Below are 18,559 nucleotides of genomic sequence, written 5' to 3' on the forward strand. Positions count from 1 at the left end.
GTCTGAAAAAGAGAGGCCCGCTGGGGTGCTTGCTGCCGGGAGAGACTGAAGGTCACCCTTGGCCCCCTTAAGGAGCCCCAGAGAAGAGAAGAGAAGAGAAGAGAGCATCCACCATCCTTGTGATCTTTCAGGCAACCCTGTTACATCACACACTCAGTCAACAAGCAGAGCCAGGATTTCTTATTTGCTTTTCTTCTTTGCATAGAAAAAATAAATACATTTACACCAATAAAAGTGTGAGTGTAAAAAAACATCACTTAAATTTGTCTCACACCTCATTTTCAGTCCATTTACAGTCACAGCCTCTAAATGGACCTCTAAAGAGGCTACACTCCAATGGTGGATTTGTCCAAGGCTAATAATCAACCCAGGGACAGAACCCTGAGATTTAAACTGATAGCTAATGATTAATGAATCGCAGCCATCCGGGGTCATATCACCTCATCTGACATAAAGTAACACTTTTAGACTGCTTTTGTATTAAACCCCAAGACTGGACGGTTATTTAGAGCCTCGTCCAAAAATATGACTAATACACTTTTAGGTTTCAGGTCCTTTTGATGTGCAAATTGCTCTCGATCTCTGAAGCGCTTCCAAATGTAAAAACTCTCCACGTTAAGACTTGCAGCTGGTTAGCATGTTTAAAATCCTTATACTCTGCTATCGGATACATGCTGCACTGAGCCAGAGAAACTGTTTCTGTTGCAAGCTTGATGGATTCAACTGCAAGAGCCTACAGCTTTTAGACTGTCACCTTCTATCTGCACAGCACAAGCCGCTGAGAATCCAGACCCAGGAAAGGCGTTAAGCAGAGTGGTTACATCAAGTGATTTCATTATTATAGTGCTGTAATGCGGTGATGACTGCTTTTGCACGCAAACAGCTGCGAGTGCGCACAGCGAACAATCCCAGTTGCATTTACTAACGATCTGCAATTGTGCACAGTGGTTGTTTTCAGCAGGGATTCTCACATGGCCCCGTGGGGACGATGAAGGTGTCAGCGTTGCTTGTCGTCTGTCAGTCGAAGCTGTTGCATATTAACAAGCATTATTAAGGTGTTTCTTGGCATCATTAAGCAGTTCAGTTGGCAACACTTTGCATTTGGTTTGGCATTCATGCCAAAGCTGGCTTTAACCACCCTGCTGTATTGAACTGTACTCTATTCTGCAGCTGTTTATCTAAAACAAGCTGTATTAGTGGATGCACAGCATAGCAGCGCATTTAACAGCTGCAATTGCTTTAATGTGCTGATCAACTGGAACAATGCTCTGATATGTGCAATATAAAGTGATCAGATCCGACAGCGATCATCAGAGCTGTGCTGGGCGTTAATCGTGCATAGACAGAAGCGGGAAGAGAAAAGGTCCTAAATGCTAGCCTGTAAGGATTACAGGGACTATTATGTAACCAGCTACATTTACACGAATGCACAAAATACATGCACACGTAGGATCTTGCAAACTTAAAAGTGCATACTCGTTTTGATCTATAGGACTGTTTGCAATGCAAGATCATTTCCAGTGCTTTAAAACCTTACTTCTGCATCACCTGAGCAGGGCTGTGGTGTCCATGAGAGGGAAACAGAGTGACACAACCCCCATCAGTGACATATTACTGGCCTCCCACCAATGAATGAGAGCATGGATATAACCAGCAGTTGCATACAGTCAGTAGATTTGCTCAACCACCACATATATTATAGCTTTGCACAGTCAATTGCTATTTTTGCAGATTGATATTGATAAAGCAGAATTGAAAGTGGAATCATATGCCTCAGCACGACTGCAGTGAATCACACATTAATGACTCAATAAGTGCAATCTGTATAATAACTATTTTCACTGTAGACACTTGTGTTGATAGTACTATTACTAAATTAGTACTATTACTAAATTATGGCCATAGCTTTTACTTCAAGAGTCGAAATCCCACCCTCTACAAAATGATGCTGAAACTCTTGTGCAACACTACTTTTGATTTAATATTGCTTGCATTAGTGCACAGGGCTGCACGGGAGCCTTATCATACAATAAACAGTTTTTTCCCCTATTTCTGATCAAATATTCTGACTTCCTGTGGACCTCCCCTTCACCACCCCATTGTAAAAAAAAAAAGAAAAGAAAATCCTGGAAACGCCCCTGACTTAAAGTTAATTTATTAGAGCCTTAAGTCATAGTAATAAGTATTGATCTGCAGTGCTCTTACTGATACAAGATTACAGACAGCACTGCAACTTCTGCAACATCCGAGGGAAGAGAAAGTTGGAAACCAAATTAGGGTCAGGTAACCGCCGCTTGAGGTTCCCTTTAGGAGGACTGTAGGTGTCGCCTGTCATAGCTGCTGATCTTTATCAGTTAGGCTATCAGCCCCTATGCGTGTGTGCACGTGTGCATGCGTGATTTGACCGTGCGCGTCAGTGTGCAGCAGGCGTAAATGCCAAGCTGCACACAGTCCGCAACAAAAGCAAACAAAAAAAAAGGCTCTATCAGTACCCTGACGATCACTTTGGGTATGCTGACAACTGCTAGCCGGAGTGATACGGTGGTGCCGGAGTGACGAGCAGGATTACCCAGCCCCTGCTGGACTCCACTCCGTGCGTTACCCTTCGCTGCTGATCCGATCTGTCAAACCAGCCCGGGCTACTGAGGCTAGCGCCGCCAAACAACTGCCTGCCCACCACGCTGTGAACGTCGTGTTTCGGCATGATCGCGACACTCACCTTCACCTTCAGTTACTCCCCACGCGGTTTGGACACAACTTCCCGCTGGGATACGAGGCGGAAATAAAGCGTGAGAAAGTCCCCGGGTTCATGCACAAGTGTAGCAGTAGAGAAGCGCTGGATGGCTCCCCCGTCCCCTCACTCCGAGCCCATTCCTCGGCCAAGCTGCTGCTCCTCGTACCGTCAAATTATCTCCCCGCTCGGACAACAACCCTCAGTGCTCCTTCCTGCAAAGCTTCAGCGCGGATTGAAGACGTTTGTTTCCTCTTTTTCTTGCCTTCCAGTAGCGTTTGGATGGGCTGCAACGACATCGGGGGAAAGAAGCGAAAAAGAAATACTACACGCTCGCTCCTCCCTCCGCTTATGCCCGGTACAGTAAGGGGAGCGCTCGGCGGTGTGAGCACTTATTAAAACTATCTACTGCTCTCTACAGGAATTCCACTGTAAAGCACGCACTGTACTCACGGACACACGTCGGGACGTTCGTGTCGCGTGAAATGCGGCGCAATCCTCTTCTTTGACTCGCCTCACTTGTCCTTATTTATTGACTTCATCATCACCCCCTCGGAGGCCCCCTCCATCCCCGTTTCCTCCCCATCCTTCCCTCCCTCCCCCTGGGAATCTGGGAGTCATTCACCTTAACGAACATTCAGATGTCATGAATGGACGTAACAGAGGCGTGAAACACTGTAATAGGAAACAATGTAAGAGCCGGGGAAATATATATATTAATAATAAAATAACTAATATAGATATATACAGATACATTTTATTAATAGGATTCCACAAATAGCTATATTTTGATTGGAATCGGTTTGGACGTGCATTTTTTAATATAATTGATTCGGTCTATTGAAGAAAATTGAGCAATTTTTTTAATTATTATTCAATAATTATTCTTAAAAAAATCAAACGTAAACTGACTATATGGGAGTATGCCCATGCTTTTCAGACATTTTACACATGAAGTGATTAGAAATAATCACCAAAATAATTAATAGTCCTTCCGAGTTTATTGTCTTGTTTGATTAATATCCCTTTACAATTGATTTTTAAAGAAAGGTGGACAATGAAATATTTTTATTCAATAAAGCACTCGATTTTATTGATTCATCTGTTAGCCTAATCAATTATCATATCTTTTAAACATGTATGTCCAAACCTACTCCAATAAAATCTTTTTATAAATAAAATAAAATTATCTACAATTCTAAGAAAATATTGTCTTATTTTTAATTTGATAGCACCAGCAAAAATGTGGAAATTAAGGACGGGGGCAAAAAGGGTCTCGAAAAATGGTCCTAAAAAATGATGGAGAAACATTTTGCAACTATTTAGGTGAGCATAAAATGTGCATCTTAAGTAGGGGTAGTTTTTCATGAGTGAAGCTAGGAATTAGTTCATCAATATGCCAAAATGCGCATTACAACAAACTCAGAATAATTTTCTTTAATGTAAAATTGCAAAGACTTAGAATGTCTCATCATCTACAGTACGTAACACCATGAAATGATTCCAGGCGGCACTGCATTAAAGACGGGCGTGATTCTGTCATGGAAATCACAGTATGGGCTCAGGAACACTTCAGAAGTCATTGTGTGTGAAAGTTCACCGTGCCATTAACAAATTCAGGTTAAAGCTCCATCATGCAAAGAAGAAGCCATATGTCAACATAATTCTAAAACGCCGCCGTCTTCTCAGTATCAAAGCTCATTTTGACCTCTCTGCATTCAGTCATACTTGTTATTAATCTCTGTCTCTCTTCCACAGCATGTCTTTTGTCCTGTCTTCCTTCTCTCACCCCAACCAATCACAGCAGAAGGCCGCCCCTCCCTGAGCCTGGTTCTGCCGGAGGTTTCTTCCTGTTAAAAGGGAGTTTTTCCTTCCCACTGTCGCCAAAGTGCTTGCTCATAGGGGGTTGTTCTCTGTTGTATTATTGTAAATGGTAAATGGCCTGTATTTGCATAGCGCTTTTACTAGTCCCCCAAAGCGCTTTACACACCCAGTCATCCACACATTCACACACTGGTGGAGGCAGCTACAGTTGTAGCCACAGCTGCCCTGGGGCACACTGACAGAAGCGAGGCTGCCACATCGCGCCGTCGTCCCTTTTGGCCAACACCAGTAGGCGGTAGGTGAAGTGTCTTGCCCAAGGACACAACAACCGAGACTGTCCGAGCCGGGGCTCGAACCGGCAACCTTCCGATTACAAGAGGAACACCCAACTCTTGAGCCACGATCGCCTTGGTCTACCCTTGTAGGGTCTACCTTGCAAAAAAAAGTGCCTTGAGGCGACTGTTGTGATTTGACGCTGGAATTATCAGCTTTCACATATGGAAAGGGACCATCAGTGCTATAAAGGTATATACAGGTTTTAGAAGAACACATGCTTCCATCCAGATGATGTCCTGTTCACAGAAGCTTATATATTTCAGCAGGATGATGATGATGATGATGCTAAACAGCTTACTGTGGCTATTAGAGCAGCATGGCTTCATAGCAGAGGAGTCGGGATGCTGAAGCGACCTGCATGCAGTTCAGACCTTTGCCCCGCTGGAAGTTAAAAATATAACAAAGGAGACGCAGCACTGCGGAGCAGATAGAAACCTACATCAGACAAAGAGCAGGCTCTAAATGTTGTTGTTTTTTTAACATTTGGCTCTAATATATGGTGCATCTTATATATTCCTTATTTTTAACTCACTGGATGTTAGAAAGGCAACCAGCAAGACTGCACCCCTTGCCGTGCCATTTCTGGTCAGCGAGCCATATGTTTGTCACCCCTAGATTAGGCATCATATTTAATAAAACATGTTTTCTTCTCACTACAATCTCATTCTCGCTTTCTTGTGCGTCATTCCACTTATCTAATAGCTAACATCAACTGTGGATACAGAGCGGATAATATTCTTTGTTATCATCAAATATAATATTACATTTACTCTTGAGAGATAATCGACTCCACTTATTTTGATCAAAATAACAGCTGGAAAAACATAATCTTCTTTCTTGCAGCAAAATTACCACAATTGTTTCAAATAAGCCGTCCCGCTGAGATCCCGAAGGCATCAAGGATTCTATCATCAGATGGTAAAGTGCAAAAGCTTTATATATATAAATAATACCATCACATCTTTTTTAGAATAAAGTCCAACTTTTTTTTCTTAAAAAGAACATGGCGCCGGAAGATCTTATGAAGTGAAGCTTCAGGGATTCAAAAGCTTCCTCCTTCCTCTCTCCAGTCTTGAAAGACATCCTGTGTTCGGTGAATGTACAGCCCCTGAAAGCCATACGGATATTTCTGTCCAGCTAATCTTGCTCGCAAATATGCAGGCAGTCGCCAGCTCCGAGAGCGACACACTCTGTTGACATTGAACACCCAGAATGTGTGGCATTTACATTTGATGGCTTTGCAGGAGTGGAAATGTGTAAAGAATAAAGGTTTATTTCAAGTGCAAATGCCACTGCAGCACACACATGAACGATTCTTGTGTTTGCATTCCCACACAGGGCTTTAAAATGTGAACCCTGATATGAGACTTTCTGTTTGGCGTCGCGCTGGTGTCATTTGCTGCTTTGTTTCATTTCCGCTTCTATTTTCAGGAAGAGCCCGTTCTGTAAAATAAAGCGCCAACAACCAAATAACCACCGGCTGCTCACAGAAAAACACCAGTTAATAATAATGATGATGTATTCCTCTCTGTTCTGCTTTAAAGAGGGTGTGGAATAGGCGCGTGATTTACAGGCCTGCATCTGGAGTTTTTAGTTCAGATGTCATCAGTTTCAGCGGCTGCTGTGATGCCAAATTGCACGGCGCTCCAGCCAGTTGATGCAGGACTCATTCACTCTGGATCAAAAATCAACCTGCTGGTGGAAATGAAGCTGGAGGATCAGCATGGTGGAGAAATGCATCAACTGTGAACTTTAGAGCAGTTTTAGTTTTTGCCAATCCATCCAGTAGTACAACCACCTACTGACACACAAATGCAGTGCTGGGTTTATTCATGAGCAACTACTTTACAACAAGATCAATTTCAAGGATGAATATTAAAGCCCCCAAGTGTCCAATCAAGCACTTTAATTACACACCGCACTACCTAAACTTAACCTTTGGCTACATGCTTTGCAAATGTCAGCCCTTCTTCCTGCACTGGCATAAAACCACTACAGAATCCACTAGGAGTGCATTACTTGCTCTATGCAGAGATTTGGCTGTAAAGGAGCTGGGGGAAGATGCCATGAGGACATCTGGTCTGGAGAATGGATGGATGAATACGTGAATGAGGGCGAAGATGGACAGCTGGATGGATAATAGCCTTTCTATATGAATCTATTCCCACCACAGACTGTGGAGAAACGCATAGAGAGCATCTGGGAAATTCGAGACTTGGATTTGGATTCACCATTTATCAACATTACCGAAGCCACGAAACCAAAAAAATGCCAAATGCGAACACTGGCACAGTCAAATATGTCTGCAAAGAGTCTTTGATTTTTTTTCTTTCTAGAAATTGAAAGCTCAGGATTGTATTTGAGACACTTATTGCGGTTAAAAAGACAAATAACTTGCAGTGCTTCACTTGGGTTTTGTGCAATTTGTCACTGTGATTTTGCATTTAGCAATCCATACAGCATGCATATATGTGGGAAATTATATGTTTTCCCCCTAAGCTTTCCCCCCTCTCAGTAAAATTAAAAACCAAACAAAACAGAACCTTTTATTTAGAAAAGAAAGGGTTTTTATGTTTTCTTTACAGAAATAAAGTCCAGCTTTATTTGATGCAGAAAGGACACATGTTGATGCTTAAAAATTCACCACAATCCACGGAGGAAATTAATTTTCTGACACTAAAAAAAATTCTAATTGGAAACCCCCAGGCGGCACGCTTAATATGTCCTCTTTCCCACCAGCGTGCGAGTGAAACCTGTGCCCATGCATATGCATATTATAATGATCGTTGGCTCTCTGTGAAACACACTGTATTCCCCATGCAATGAAATGTGTTATATAAATAAAGATTTGCTTTACTGCTTGAGCTGTTAATTATCCCGCCTGGCTGTACATATAATAAGTAAAATTATGCTTTTTCAGTTCAAGCCCATCTCTAAATGTTGCCAAAGCAGCCTTGCGTATTTCCATACAGTAAGGGCAAAAATGGCATTTAGAGCTTTAACACTAAACCCACTATTTTATTGTCTCTCTGCACTTGACGCTACAACGCTGAAGAGATTTTGGAGATTTAAAAAAGCAATAAAAACAGTCTGCGTAGGTCACAGACTGAATTAAACCCCCATTTTCTTCCAGTGTTAATCCTATGGAAGCACTGATTGCCCGCCCTGCTTATAAATTAATTTTTACATATTGTTATTGGTACAATGTGTAGGATTTAAATAGCTTGTTATAAAAAAAAAATGCTTATCGGTCAAAATGAGAAGAACAATATAAATATGACTCTGATACCAAATGTCAGAACCAGCTGTATAAATGATTTTTCAATTATTAAGCAATCTAACTGGGAGTGCTTCTCTTTGGTAATCTTTGTTTTTGAGCACCAGAAAGTCGATGCATAAAATGCAATTTCCACACAAAATACAATAAATATATTTATGCCGGCTAGACCGCTGAAATCAAATGAACGAAAGGTAGCTGCATCTTGAATCCCTTATTCAGACCACAATATTTCACACTTGAGAGGACAAAGGAATAAAAAACAAGTGGTTTAGAGTGAGCATTAGTCATGCCCATGCCCTCGATTTAACCTCATTTCCTTCTTTCCCTTTGCACTTGTATTTTTGACCCTGTCGCTGATTGTGTGTCCCTTTGTTGGTATAACAACAAAACCCCACTTTAATGGAAAGCTGCACCTGTGACATTTGCAAGGTGATCCTCTGCAACTGCAAATGAGCAGTCAAATCCTTTTTGAATATGAATACAGAACCCCAGCAGCATCCACCATTCTGACAAACTCTTTAAACAAGCTTAGTGTGTTTAGGTAAAGGAGCAACACTTTCCAATTAAAGTATACATTTTTCAACATGAATTGTCCGGTGCACGGGAGTGAGAGTTAATCTAACAAATGGCTGTCAGAGCTCGATACTAGAGATGCTCTGCTCTGAATAATGGATCGCTCCATGCGCAGCTTGTACTCTGCCTTAATTGCACAAGTACCTAATCTAGCCCGTAAAGATAGCAATCTCTGTTGACTGAAGTTAACATATTGTTCTTTGCTTAATACAGGCCCTGCTGTGCTCAAGGTTATGTGCCAGTACAATACAATCGACTGCTGGGTTTTAAAACGTTTCACTTCTTGTGTTGGGGAAACAATTGAAGAGAGTCCTTTATTATTTCCACACAGTTTACGTGATAGTAAAATTATGTTTTTGTTTATTTGCATTTAAATTGAGTGTAATACATTCTCAGACATTCGTCTTATTTTTTTAAGAATATGTGAGATCAAGCAACCGTGGTTACTTATACTTTTATTCATAAATAAATGATTAAAGCAAATAAAAATAAATACATTTATAAATAAGATAATTTTAAAAGAAACTTTTTTCATCTAGTATAATTTGTGTGTGATCTACTTCAAATGTCCATTTCTAAGGCTCGAGTCACACAGGCCTACAGACCAATTGGGGACCCCCGGCAGCCACTGACCGAGGGAAAAATTAGTCCACCCTGATTGGTTGCTGCATGCTGTCAGTGAGTGTTCCTCTGGTATCCACCGGTCACTAGGGAAAAATGTGTATTTGCTGATTGGAGAGTGGTTGCAGGAGGTTGCTGGCTGTAATTAGTCACAAATAACATGTCTTTGTTTCATTATTGTTACACAGTAACTAACACAGGTTGTGTTTTATTTACTTTTTTGTTAAATTAATGAAGCTGTGACACTATGGGTGCAGCGAATTCCTGACATTTCATAATCAAAGAGCAAATGCAAATGGGTGGTCTTCAGTTTTTGCAATGTGTACTATAACGCAGCAACTATGCATTTGTCCTTGAGGCGGAATCCAAGTGGACTAGAAAAAAGAAGGATAATAGGAATAACTACTCAACTGTGATGTTTGCAGCTGTCCTTGTCCACATCTGCAAGCGAGCATAATTTTGGCTTTAGGGTGACCAGATCCCAACAGACTAAATGTGGTGTAAAGAGTGTGTTTTGCAAGCAACAATATGGGACACAAGGTTGTCTGAAATTTTAAGCTGTCTTTAATCTGTCTGTCAAAATCACACAAACTACTGAGGTTAAAAGTATCGATTATGTAAAGGAGGTTAAATAGAAGCTGAAATCAGCGAGGATTCATAGATCAGCACATATTATTTTGAGTTGGGAATTCAAAGTGGGGGAAAGATGATGGCGTCTCACACTTATGTTAAAACAGAGTCAACTGAAGAATTCGATTTTTGTTGTGTGGTGCTCCTAAGCATTACGATTAATTTATTAGTTAAGGTAAAAATGCAGAATAATTGACTAAATGCGCTTTAATTCAAAACATGCTACATGCATGTAAAGATACTTTTAACTTTGTCACATTTGCAACCACGTCTCTGCTCGGCAAAAGACCACAGACTCACTGTGGAAGAGTGGCAGAAAAGCAGGTTAATGCTGACGTTTTTCATCCAATGTGCATCTCAGTTTCAAATACTGCAGGGAGTAATGGGATAAGAGGGAGCAGGCGAGCTGACAGGCTTTACGTCTTTAACTCTGCAGCAAGATTACCAACTCCCATCGCTGTGGGAAGAAAACTACCTGAGGCGTGTGCAGAATCAACTGCTGATATGTGTTTTGCACCACATGCAGTTAATCACCGGACTGACAACCATTCACATTCACACCTATGGAAGCAACAGATCTGAGGCCAGAGCATTCTTGCTGTGAGGTGATGATGTTAACTGCAATGCTTTCACTGTGCAAGAGCCACAACCAGGAAAAACAGCCAAGAGCGGTCAGCCAAACTTGTGTATTCCCCAAAAACACTTTTTTTGGTTGCTTGCCATTCCTGCCTGAAGTCAGATGTAAAGCAGGTGCTGCACCAAAAACCTCCAGAAAACAGAAAATAAACCAATGTTCTCGCTGTAAAGAAAAAAATAATGCAAGAAAAGTGGAAGGAGTATGTGCAAGCCACAAACTGGGGACTTCCCTTCATAAACAAATGAGGTAAACCAACAATTAAAGCTACGAAAAAACAGATAAAGAGGGCTTACATCCCAAAAGGAAAGAAACGAAATCCCCACAAAGAAGCAGAGATCCAAGGACCCTGGAGCTGAAAAAAACAAATCAGCAAAACTAAAGCAAAAACATTTATACATATTATAGCCATCTGCATGAATATTACTACATCACACTCCTTAGTAAAAGCAGTGATTGAAGATTCTAGGCAGAGATGGGCAGTAACGCGTTACTGTAATCTGATTACTTTTTTCGAGTAACGAGTAAAGTAAGGGATTGCTATTGCAAAAATAGTAATTAGATTACCGTTACTTTCCCGTAGGAACGCTGCGTTACTAAAACCGTGATTTTTTTGCGAGAATGTCTCATGACAGTGACGTAAGCGAGTGCGACGTTCGTGACAACAGCTGTGTGCAGATCAACAATGGATCATATATCAAGTGCAGAGAGAGTATGAGCGTGCAGCGTTTAAAGCGTGGAAGTACTGACCTTACTATAGGGTTTGATTCCATAAAAAGTGACAAAAACATTAGTGTCCGTTGTGCGTGGGAAGAAAACTTCTTTTTACAGCGAAAAAAAACCCCTAAACTTCCAAGCAAGCACCGAGTAGCTATGACGTAATGGGAAACTCAGAGAAACTCGCGGATTCTTCCACTGACCGCTGCGGCACACCTGCACCAGGGTAAACCTCCGCCTACCCAACTCCTGCTTTACAGGTGAAAATAGAGCAACAGGACCGCGAGTCTTTGACTTTATTTATTTTCTGCTGTGTTATACTTGCATCTATTTGAAAGAGTGAGTGTAAACACACAAAAATATTTTACTTTATGTGCTGGAATGTGCAGAAAATAGGTTTAAATGTTAACCCTTTAAGACCTACCATAGAACCAAGTCCGCCAGAGCTTATATTATATTTTTACATGCTGTAGAGCCATTTTTGGGAGCGTTTCAAGTTGCTATACATCAATACAACCATTACAGCCTATATTTTAATAATATGTCTGCATTAAGTGCATAGTAATTACATAAATTGCAAAAAAGTGCAATAAACTACAAAAAAATTGAAAATCGTTTTTGTTTTTTTAACATATATTTCTAGTTAGAGAAATTTAAGAGGCTTATCCCTCAAAACTGTAAATACAAAAAAGTTGCACAAAATAGTTTCCCACCACAGGAAATTTATTTTGAGTGTCTTCATAGTTTTATTTTTGAAATACACCAATTTCTATATACTGCAGGAAAAACGAAAATAAATATTATAATGCAAATTTGCAAAAAAACAGCATATGCATCAAAATAAACTATTTCCAGCAGTGCAATATGAGTCCTAAGCATCCCAGAAACGACACAGAAAGTTATAAAGTCAAAGATAACTTTTAAAAACACCAGTATAGGCTCATTGAGGCCTGGATGGTAAAAAACTACATTTCCACGAAATGACGTCACTTCCGGTTTCGGGCAGGTCATGGCGAACATGCGATAGTTCGCGCTGACGTCTAATCCAATGTAGGAAGTGTTACAAACAGCTGATCGGATCGGCAAAGCGTGTTTCTGGAATATTATGTTTTTGTTGCTGCAAGTGCTTTTTATGCAGTTTTTGCAAAGTTATATGTGGAAGGAAACTGTGACCGAGGACAAGCTGATGGCATAAGATGTAAGTACAACTCCTCCGGTTTCATATGCAAAAAAAATTAGTGCGCTAGCTCACGTGGTTGCAGAGCTACCGGATTTAAAAATAGTTATGCAAAACAGAGCGTGCCCGCTCCGACCGGTTTTAAAGGGTTAAACAAATTTCTTCAAATCAGAGAATGGTGCATATAATTTAATTTTTACTTGATGCATAAAGTTAAAAGATTAAAACTGATAAAACAAGTTTTAAAAAGAGAGACTTTTCCATTTGATTACATTTTGTATGATGGATTGTAGAAAAAGTAGAATTGAGCTGAAAGATCTATCGCTTTATCACCTATTTAGGTTGTAAATCGTGTTTTTAAAAAGTAACTAACTAAGTAATTAATTACTTTTGAAAATAAGTAATTAGTAAAGTAACAGGATTACTTTTTTGGGGAAGTAATCAGTAATTAGTTACTGATTACTTTTTTCAAGTAACTTGACCAACACTGATTCTAGGATACTTCTTTTGTATTTAAGTGAACATGACAAACTGTAATGTTTTTCCCTCCTTTGACAAAACTCACTTGTTTCATTTGTTAACTTCATTGTCATCCCTGCAGTTATCCTTGCTGTGTGGCGATGAAATAAGCAAAAGGGAAATTCATTTAGCTGTGCTGTATTACTGTTTATTATTACCATTGCTTTTACTAGCCCCTCGAGACTTTCATTACAAAAAATTCCTACCAGCATTTCTTCACAAAAGGATGATCTTCCAGAGAAAAGAAAAGAAGTCCAGACGCCCAGTAGGCCAAGGACGCCAAATGATTTAACCCTGATCATTTCTCTACATCCACCTGGAGCCTCCAGGCATTATTTCCTCGCTCTCTGCTCTCTAAACATTCATCTTATGTCTTTTTCTCTACTATACTTTCATATTAATTTATGTGACAATTCCTAATGGAGCGTAAATCTAAATACGTGAATAAAAAAAGCATAAGGCTGCATTTAAACGGTCCATTTCCAGCAGCACTTACGGCCCAAATGCTCTCGTAATGCTCCTCTAAATGCTCCATTTGTAATAAAAAGCAAAAACAATCAAGCGTCATCCAAATCACTACGGGAAAAATGTCCCATTACCCACACACAGGGACGCAAACTTCCACACTGTTATTTGCATTGCTGAAATGTAAATGTGTGCACAGGCGAAACATATTAAGTGAGAGCAATAAAGCAAACAGCAGCAGAAATAAGATGATGTGAGTAAATAAGATGATAATTTAACTTTAATACAAACTGAGATCTGGTTAAATTTAGTGGAAAATTTGTAAAAGCAACCCTAGCGGGAGCCCAGCACGCTGAAGACACTATTGACACTATTAGTATATCAACAATATTTCCTTTAAAATTTTCTTTACAAAACAAACTGTCTCCTATTGGTTAGCAAGACAGCTAACCAATAGGAGGAGAGCTGAGGACGTCCGTGAACGAGACAGCAGGACTTACCAGGTGTATAAAAATGCATTTATGTCCACGCTTCAGAACAGTGATCAAACAAAAGAACAAAAACAGGACAAAACAACTCAACATCTGGGTGACCACTTTCAATCACAGAATGATTGCACAGGTTGCCTGGTGGGAGGCAACATGTCTCCTGCTTTGAGTCCCAGTAGACCTGACTAGGGCTGGGCTATATCATACCGTTAGTGTTGGGAAGGTTACTTTTAAAATGTATTCCATTACAGATTACAGAATACATGCCCCAAAATGTATTCTGTAACGTATTACGTTACGTTACTCAATGAGAGTAACGTATTCTGAATACTTTGGATTACTTAATATATTATCATGCTGTTTACAACTACATGAATGTACTATTGCTGTGATTTATTACTGTTACTGAAGGTCCGCGGCTCCGAACCGTAGTAAAGGGACCTCTGGGTAATACGGTGGGTTCGTGTCGGGCTTGTAGCTGAAAACTAGCTTTACTTTGTTGTCTGGGTCAACTTTGCTAGCGAGAGACAGAGAGAGGCGTTGAAAGGCTGCTCCAACGGAACTTATTGTTTTCGGAGGAAAACACGAACACGGCGTACAGTCGAGTCTTAATAGCTTACTTACAACTGGGCTCGTCAGGCACTCTTCTTGGCTGCAGTGGTTATTATTATATTTACATGCTTCCAGCTCCCGTTTTTGCTCGATGACAGCTCATACTTTTCCTTTTTCTCCCTCCCTCGCTCACAGACACATAACGGGTATGGCAGTCCATTCTCCCTGCAGCACGGACTACACTGCCTATGATGCTACATTCTTTAGAGCTAATACATGTAGCATTCTGCCTATTAGCTTAGCACAACAACAACAGGCGCTCTCTCACCCAGGAAACACGCAGAGAGAGAGTGGCACCCTGTAACCATGGCAACCGTAACGCTGCCACCTGGAACTACAGAACGTAGCTGTCAAACAAAACCCAAACAGTCCTGACCCGCCATATGAAACAGGGAAGTACCGCCGTGTAATCCATTTATTTCAACAAAGTAACTGTATTCTAAATACCACCTTTTTAAACGGTAACTGTAACGGAATACAGTTACTCATATTTTGTATTTTAAATACGTAACGGCGGTACATGTATTCCGTTACTCCCCAACACTGCATACCGTTCACGGTAATACCGGTGTAATGTTGGGCAACGATAGGAAAATGAAATATGGCGATAGAATATGGGTAAAACGCGCATGCGCAGTGCCTTTGTTTGCATATGCATACGGCAGCGACACAGAATGAGAAGAGCGAAAGCGGATCGTTGAATGAAACGGATGAACCTGAACTGGTTTGTAAAAATGCTGCAACTTCAGTGGTGTGGAACTGGTTTGGCTTTCGTCCGTCAGATACACAACAAAGCACTATTTTTGGTAGAGCATGCTAGCGGGCCGTCGTTATTACCGTGTTGTTTGGAAAATACGGCACACTTAAAATCAATCCTTTGATTTTTCTGAAAGTCGACAGAGCCCCTTATAATCCCGTGTGCCTTATGTATGAGTTCTGGTTGTGTTTACTGACCTGGAAACGATTTTATGTACACGGCGCTCAAAAATCTGTCAAATGTTTTAGTACGACTTTGCTAAGCTACGAAGCCGCACCACTTGATGGATTGTCGGAGCATTACGGCTATCGTAAGCGGAGCCTCGCGGAGTGATACGTACTGTGCTTCAACATAATATTACCGTATTGTGTGTGTGTATAACCTCTTTTTAAGTTTTGTGGATATTATACATGGTTATGCTGAGGATATGTCGGCCAGTTTCCACTGGAAATGCCTTTTGGTTAAACTGTCAGCAAGGAATTTACATTTGCACTGTTAAATATTTATATAACTTTAATGCACATAAAAAAAAGCTGCTTGTTTAAGTGAAAATACATTGATTTTTTTTGCACTAATAAAGTTGTGGAGTTGTAAAGTATTTTGTCTCGTGTCAATTATATCGTCAGTTATATCGTTATCGCAAATTTTCAAATGTATATCATGATAAATATTTTTGGTCATATCGCCCTGCTCTAGACCTGACCTCCCAGATTAGGGCCCACCCCACTCCACGCAGTTTTTTTGCAAGTGGCTTGCATGATACTATTTACACAAATCTAATGACAGCACCAAAAAATGATGGTGATGAACGCTGGTTGCTAGAAGATGAGAACTGAGAATAATTAAACAGGCTCACTGCATAATACTCCAGTATGTGGTGAATTCTTATTTGGCACCTCATTTCTGTCTTTGAACAAACAGAGCCAATTTCACCCAGTACTGATGCAGAAACGTTACAAATTGGTCCATAGAAACTCATCTGAATACTGAAACTGAAAGCTCTCTGCTGTAAAGTTGGGTATTTTTTACTGCGGAGTCCAGGAATTGTTTGACAGTGATGGTATCTGATGCTTGGGGGGTTTTGAGAAAGACTTCATGGACTAACGCTGCAACAAGCTACATCATGTCCAAAAGCCCAGAGACAGATGAGAGTGGCATTTTGTAACAAGGATAACTGACTAAAACAAAAACCAATACCACAAATGTGTGCAATGGTTGTGTGTGCAGACTAGACTAGACTAGAAAAGAATACCTTCATTGTCCACATCAGTGGAAAGTTATTTTCAGTTCGCCAAGTCAACAAATCAATTCATAATTATAGACATGCACTTCTTCTTTACAAGCTGAAATGAAACTTGCGCACATCTCCTGCAACACTCAAGCTTTCATAAAAAACGACATCCCTGTGCATACACAAATCCACGCATCTGTTTGAATTCTCAGGGCCCTAATGTTTACAGGAAACTATGACTCAACCAACCCCTGACAGTATCTGTAGCTGTAGGGAGCGGATCAATGCCGAATCGAGCTTCCACTTGGTTGCATTGTCAATAAATAGTTAAAGGCAAACAAACACAACAAGCTTGCCAATTGCAGAGAAAGAGGAAGGCAGCAGATAAAGCACAGAGACAGGAAACGCAGGCTGATATGAAACTGTGTTATCTTGAAAACTCTTGTTTTTCATATGCTTACTACACTACCGCGCTCTTATTACAGTGTCAAGTAATTAAATAGCACGGAGACAGAGCTCAGATCTAACTTGTCAATGAGACGGAAAAGTCGGCCCTAACCTCGAAGTTTGTGCACGCAAACAGCCTCTAATCCTGCTTCACGTTGCAGCGAGGTCAGCGATCAGTATTCAAAGCACGAGCCAACTCCATTCACGCTCCTCAAAAGAAGAAATGACACTTCTTGAGATGCCATTGTGCCTCCCTTGTTGACTCACTTATTTAGCGTATTTGCTTTTGTGTGCATTCGTCTCTGTCTTGTTTTTCAACAGCTTCACATCATTACCTCCGAGTGTCAATTTTCCCACTGCAGCCTTTCATCACAACATGATTCATATCTTGTTTTAAACACAAACAGCTTTTCTTTGAAATGTATCCATGAACTCATTTTCCAAAACTTCTGAACTGTCCAAGCTTGTCTTCGTGTCTTTGTGCAGCACTCCCGAGGAAGCTGACTCATGTTCATCAGCGCAGTGGGACATTTGCATTTCGGGCCTATTTTTCATCCGATCTATTTTTCCTCCTCAAAGGAGAGGCACTTTGATGTCCCTCAAATCTTATTACGTCTGGGCCTCGGCAAAGGCGAAGACTGACTTCCTCTGGTTCTGCAGTAGCATGGAGAAAATGAGGGAGGCAAAAGCCCCGTGGAGCAAAATCCAAATGGATATGGCCAGTCACGAGGGAAACTCTTTGAAACGCACAGCAGCGAGCGTGTCATTCCATCGTGGAGGTGTTAGCGGTGATTAGCAAAACGCCCAGTGTGGCACGTGAATGTGGATGTTATAATCAGTAGGACGAAACGTGCAGTCAGACACATGAAAACAGGCTACAGCTTCATAAGAAGTTCACCATAACGACGGGTGGTAATCCTTCAGAATTATGTTTCTGCTGCACCGTGTTGACAGGAAAAAAACAGTTGATGTGATCTAGAAATGTGAACATTAATTTAATAAAGAGGATATTTTTATACATAATTTAGAATTTATAATAATTCAAAATTGAAACAAACTATCCAAAGTCACACTAGCTCTAAAATCAGCTTCTTTACAGGATGTTAGGAGTATTTTCGACTTTTCTGAGCCAGTGAGAGACACAGAAATCATTCATGTGTTGTTAGTAAACATCAAAACTGATGATTTAAAAAACCAAAAACCTGCACTGGAACATTTGTGAGATGACGGCAGTGGATAGATAGTGGACAATAGAGGACAATCTAGTTTTTATGAATGAACTATGTTTCTGGGGCGACCGTTCCTCAGGGGGGTTGGGAAGCGTATCTGTAACCGGAAGGTCGCCGGTTCGATTCCCGGGCTCTCTGTCCTGGTCGTTGTGTCCTTGGGAAAGACACTTTACCCTACGGCCTACTGGTGATGGCCAGAGGGGCCGATGGCGCGATATGGCAGCCTCGCTTCTGTCAGTCTGCCCCAGGGCAGCTGTGGCTACAACCGTAGCTGCCTCCACCAGTGAG

The 18,559-nt window shown here is 40.9% G+C and overlaps 1 protein-coding gene across 3 annotated transcripts in view; it reads right to left on the reverse strand.

Moving 5' to 3' along the window:
* Positions 1-18,559, reverse strand: part of thrab (thyroid hormone receptor alpha b) — a 258,672-nt gene that overhangs the window by 187,105 nt on the left and 53,008 nt on the right. The window contains exon 1 of one of the 3 annotated variants that reach the window (XM_087844865.1): positions 2,720-3,062. The exons of the other annotated variants lie outside the window; for them this stretch is intronic. The gene's annotated coding sequence lies outside the window, so the exon portion shown is untranslated. Of the gene's footprint in view, positions 1-2,719; positions 3,063-18,559 lie in introns of those variants that run through there. 3 annotated transcript variants of the gene reach the window in all.

This window comes from Neolamprologus brichardi, chromosome 8 (genome assembly GCF_056152115.1).
Source record: "Neolamprologus brichardi isolate AB-2024 chromosome 8, ASM5615211v1, whole genome shotgun sequence".
NCBI classification, from domain to species: domain Eukaryota; kingdom Metazoa; phylum Chordata; class Actinopteri; order Cichliformes; family Cichlidae; genus Neolamprologus; species Neolamprologus brichardi.